This window comes from Battus philenor, unplaced genomic scaffold (assembly GCF_028537555.1).
Source record: "Battus philenor isolate CCGP_79_NKW_IND1 unplaced genomic scaffold, ilBatPhil1.0.hap1 SCAF_9, whole genome shotgun sequence".
Lineage (NCBI taxonomy): Eukaryota > Metazoa > Arthropoda > Insecta > Lepidoptera > Papilionidae > Battus > Battus philenor.
The window spans coordinates 15293817-15299816 of record NW_027181759.1 but is presented as its reverse complement, the minus strand read 5'-3'; the positions used below and the strand labels follow the sequence as shown (position 1 = coordinate 15299816).

General features: G+C 32.0%; 1 protein-coding gene across 1 annotated transcript in view; it reads left to right on the top strand.

Moving 5' to 3' along the window:
• The first annotated feature begins 2589 nt into the window (after window positions 1-2589).
• Window positions 2590-6000, top strand: part of AstA-R1 (allatostatin A receptor 1) — a 61529-nt gene continuing 58118 nt past the window's right edge. Inside the window, exon 1 of the mRNA XM_068775720.1 lies at window positions 2590-2690. The gene's annotated coding sequence lies outside the window, so the exon portion shown is untranslated. The remainder of the gene's footprint in view (window positions 2691-6000) is intronic.

Below are 6000 nucleotides of genomic sequence, written 5' to 3'. Positions count from 1 at the left end.
AAAAATCTTTTGTTCGAAATGGAACAAGAATGTTTTTAGTGATTCCGAAATTAGCCGTAACATTCAGCGGAGCTTGCGGAAACAAATTACATATATCATTTAATACCTTACGTTTTCGAAGTAGAAAGAATAATAATTAAAAATATTAAATATACATATAAAAAAGCTTTATTTCGAATATGATCACTTTTAGGAATTGATAAATTAAAAATAATATATTCGTGACATTTAAAGTTAACAGAATTTGTTTCAGTGGCACATAGTCGAGTGAAACTTTAGCTACAGATAAAACTCCGAATAGTGTATATACTTACTTACTTACTCCGCTGGCTCAGTGACCCAAAGTGGGTCTTGGCCTCCGAAGCGAGAGACTTCCACTTTCCTCTATCTTGCGCCGTCTTCTGCCATTGGTTTACATTCAATTCGCGCAAGTCTGTCTCAACGCGATCGATCCAGCGATACCTGGGTCTACCCACTGGTCTTCGACCCCTTGGTTTTTCCAGGTAAGCTACCTTCACGCTCCGATCCGATCCCATTCGCTCCAAGTGACCAAGCCAGCGGATTCGTTGAGCTTTATATTCGCCAATGATATTTGGCTGTGCTACTAAAGTCTCAATTTCGATATTCTTTCGGAGCCTCCAAGATCCGTCTTGATTTCTCGCTGGTCCCAAGATCTTCCGCATGATTTTGCGTTTCGTCACTAGCAGTTTTTGTTCTTTTTTCAAAGTTAGCGTCCAAGCTTCACAGCCATACATCAATATTGGTCGTATTACGGTTTTGTAGATACGGACTTTTGTTCTTCTGCTTAGGAGCCTTGACACCAGAACCTTGTGAAGTGCTGCACCGCAAATATTTATATAAATTATGTTGGTATCTCCATTGCTCTCTGGATGACCTGGAGCTTTATAATGCTCAGATCATGTCTCGGTTTTGCATGTCATGTCTTCAGATATTGCAGGGGTTTTGAAGGCCCGTCGTAAGCGACCACGTTTGGGATAAACGATTTTGGTCTAGAAGATGTTCCAGAGCTTTCTAAACGCTACCCCTCCGAATTGGATTCGGTGAGAGATCTCTTTCTCAATGTTGAACTCGTCAATCTGGACTATTTGTGCCTGGCAAATATAATCGTCTACAACTTCGAGCGTAGCATATCCGATATTTACTTGAGTAGATACGACATGGAAATTAGAAGGTTTAGCTGATAACAAATCAAAAATGAAGAAATCCGCAGAAGAAAGTCATAGATGTAGCTCGAACAGTTGCTAGTCTAAAATTGCAGTGGGCGGGGCACATTGCTCTGGTATCTATCCATTAGGGCCGAAAGGTTCTCAGGCTTTTAAGGTTCTTCAGGAGTTTCGGAGTGGGTACAAGGTCGATGGTCGATATGATCGATCATCTTGGCATTATTTAGGTGTAGCCTATATCTTGCAGTGAACGTCTAATAACTGGAAATAAGAATACTTTCGTCTTTAATTAACCTTTAATCAAATATTTAATTAACGTACATTATCGTTTTAATATTAGAAGTTATTCACCATAATCCTGTAGACCAGTGTTTCCCAATCTTTTTTCAGACATGCCTCATCTAAGCCTTTCTAAAATTCATACATAATTTTTACTATTAAAATTCAAGAGTTAAACTGGTGTCGAATACATCGAATTGCCTCCCTAAAAATCAATTTGCCCTCCTGTGGGCCCCCCGTTGCAAAACTCAGCTGTAGACCGTATCTCGGTCAAATGTGAAGGGTTGCTTCGCGCACTAATAACAAATACTTAATCAATTTGTTTATTTATTTATTCAATAAAAAGCCAAGTTTCAATAAGTTCTAAGTAATTCCGGAAAAATTACAAAAAAAAGGTTAATCTGCTTATATCTCTTTTAAAAATACAATTTGTTTATTTATTTATTCAATAAAAAGCCAAGTTTCAATAAGTTCTAAGTAATTCCGGAAAAATTACAAAAAAAAGGTTAATCTGCTTATATCTCTTTTAAAAATACAATTGCGATATGTAATAAATATATATAAATATACACACCTAAACTTAAACACCATGTATGTAAAATAATTCAGATAATAGCAAGTTACGAGAGCCCATAATAAATCTAAATTTGTCTGTGCAGTCCTAAATACGCTCTGATACGGATTCAACAAATTGAAGAGGTAATAAAACATCTTTTCCGATTAAAACTTTTTTAACTCCAGACGAATTTTCAAATTAATAAAAAAAAAAACCATAGCATTCTTTCAAATGGACGGAAAAATAGATGACACATCTAGTCTAACAAACACGTTTCCATTTTCCGTGATTTTATTTCCAGGCTCGATTCTGGACAAAGCAGCGGCGCTCAGTCTTTTCCCGACGCCCGGCGATATCGGACGTCTGTTCTAGGCGAGCGTTTCAACTTGCGTCGAGTTCCAAACGAGAATTCTTTTTATTTTAAAATAATTAAAAAAAAAAATTCTCAGCTTTAAATTTCAAAAATTCAATCGTCATTTATTTTTAATTTCGCGGTGATAACTTTTTTTTATTTTTATTATTTAAGTGATAATAGATTATATATTAGTAATAAATATAAAAATTAAATATTAAATTTTAAGTGACTATAAATAAGTTAAAAACAGTGCAAAAATTTTTAAACACACATCGAAGCTTATTTAAAACAAGATGTAACTGATTCAGCCCGTAATGTAAGTATCAACTGTATTAAATTGTAATATTTGTATTAAATATTATTTTTACAGTGTATTACCTAATTATTTGTTTATTTCTTATTACAATTAGATTAGATTTCTTATAAACATAAATATTTTATGTATCAATAATTTCCGTGCTATATTTCGTAAATTTAAAATTCTTTTTAAACCATTTATATTATTTTTTTAATAAATAAATAGTTAAATTGGCTAATGGCAAAAAATAAATTAAATGACTAAAAGATATATTAATATTAACACTTTATTTATTTACTAAATTTCTCAATAATAAATATTAATAATTAATAAAAATAACTTTTCTGTTTTGTACACTGCAAAACATTAAACGGGATAATAATATCTAATACGCCTTTTTTGGTCTTGATTATTCACAAATATTCGACAGCAAACGTGACCTAGTGTTTTTTATGTCTTTGATTTGTGCGGAAAAAGGAAAATGTTGTTTTCAGCATTTTTCTGACACGTGACAATATGAAAAGAAAAGAAAATTTTTGAACGATATATTCTTTTCTTATTCATTTAGATTTATTTACCATTTAAATAATCTTATTTCGTCAATTTTCATGTTAAATAGGTTTTATATTTCAATAAAAGGAAATTCAAGCCAGGTATATTTTTAAAATCTTGTAAATAATGCAATAAATGTTATGGATAGAAAAGAGTTTATTTAAAAAAAAATAGTATCTTGTTCCTCGTTCATTATCACCATATCAGCTACAGGATGTCCACAACTGGAAAAAAACCCTGACTATAGATATCACATAGGGTTAGTTGGAAGCGGCCGGAATACGGCATCTTCTTACAGCTTTAAGAAGGTCACATTATGCATTGAAATCATACTCTGAACTTCGTCGCCTTCACTCCAGAATCCCAATAACCAATGCTATTAAGTATGCCCACTAATTGGCAGTGGACATACAATGCCAATCCGCTGGGCATACGTTCACTAACTTATCTTTAACTTAAAATATAATTTATTATTCTTTTACTAATCGATGAAATACATTAACATGACTTAAAATATTCTATTGTTACATTAAATCAAATACATCGCATACTTTATGAAATCACAAATTAAATAAATGCATCTAATAATCAGGCTATACTTCTAAATAAGTTAATCTTTATCATGTATTTAATTGTAAAAATGACTTTATAATAGAATATTTGATTATGTAATCTAGATCCTGTACACGACCGGAAAGTAATGTAGTTTCTGTCGACATATTTTACAAAAAACCGATTGTTACCGCTCCGGCATTGATTTGTATACTAGATGGCAAAAGATTGTTAATAACGAAGTTGAATAAATATATTGTTGATCAGAAATAAAAACATGTGAAATATTTAGTCGTGTGAATTTAACTAAAGAAAGCGACATTACTTTTCGGTTCCCCTAATATTTCAATGGATTCAGAAGTATATACCCTAATGATATTATTAAAAATCCTTCACAAAATTATGTTTATTATTAATAAAAATAATTATTGAAAAGTTCTGTAGTACCTAATGTATATGAAATTACACTGCTAGCAGTTTTAGCTTTGTACAGTTTCGTCGGAATTGAGTTTGCGGAAATAGGTGTGTGTGCTAAAAAACTTACTCTGGCAGATCGTTGCAACGATGTCGTTTTCACGCAGAAGGACTATACCTGTGTAGGTGTATAGTGTTCTGACTATAGTGTATTGTAGTTTGATGAAGCGAGGACTTCTCGGTGGTCGGAACGACACTGACCAACCCTGACCACCCTCAGTGTGATGCGTGTGCGGCTGGTAGCACCTGATGGTGTCCGATATGAGATGAGTTGGCAGGCTATGTAGTTCGTACTGCTGACCAATGATCAGCCCAGAGTAGAACGCCCACCGCTGAACAGGACGCTGAATGGAGACCGCTTCCAACCGGTCTATATGCAGAAGTGTTCTGTGAAATAAAAATTATTAGAAAGTTCTAGCTATGATAAGATAAAACGTAATAAATAATCAGGGATTACCTATAAAATTAGTCTTAGTTTAATTCTAGATATTATAATATAGTGCCCTCAAAGGAAACTTTTATTTGTATTACAAATTAATATACCTGCGTATGAAGCTAATAAAGTAACATATTAAAAGATTCCCTCCAAGTTTGATTTCATTGTTATGTCTTTTTTTTCTCTTATAAATTTACCGAAAAGGTATAATATTTTTTCTTCTCATTCGTGATCAGTGTGATCGTGGTCATATTTCGGTCGGTTTTGGTGTCCCTGCTGCTCTCTGAGCGTCGCTATTTAGCTAGGCATTAATTTTTTTAATTTTTACTATATTTTTACGTTTATATAAATGTTAAAAATGATATATATATATATATATATATATATTTGTTGTATAAAGTTGGTTATAAGTGTTTTCACACCTTCGCACATCTACGAAAAAGTGGGAAAGATTTTTTATCTGTAAACAAATAATTTTTTCATTTTCTTTTTTATTTTGATTTTTACTTAATCTATTTCTTATTTTGCTAGACTGAACGTTTCTATCTCTACTTTGTTGTTTTACGTATCTTCTCTTGGTCTAATTTTAATTTGTTACTAGTAAGTAGGTATATACTCGTATGTCAACTTATCTTATACATTATTTATCTTTTTCTCCTCCGGCTTTTTATTCTATTGTGGAATGCTTTTACCTTTTATATATACTTTATCTTATATACTTAATCGATCTTTATACTGTACAATTCACATATTGTATTACTATTTTTATTTCTACTATATATGCGTATATTCTCAAAATAGAAGGCATTTAATATATATATATATATGAGTAGAACCTTTAGAGGGGCGAAAAAAATATTCAAAATTCAAAGATTTCAGAAATACAGTACACTTTGTACAAATGGAAGTTATCGCCTTGTTACGTATATACGTGATAGGAATTGGTGCTTAAAAAGCTTTAAAAGCTTTTATTGACTAATGAGCAATACATTCATCATTTTTAAGCTTTCACACAAATATCCAAATCACTATTTACATGCTTATTACATCCTCTGTTAAAATCCGGGCGGTAGAGATAGGTAAAGATATTATTTTATATTATTTTTGATATCTCTCATGTATGCATGAGCAAAGTAAGCAGGTTGTTCGTAGCAAAATTTTGTGATACAAAACCTTGTACATATGTATCTCAGTGAAACTTGAAATGATATAACAAATTTATATCATTATATGTCATACAATCATCCTGTATATAGCAACCTTTGATGCACGAATAGACGAAAACCGTATTTACGTTGTCACTGCCGCCCTCAA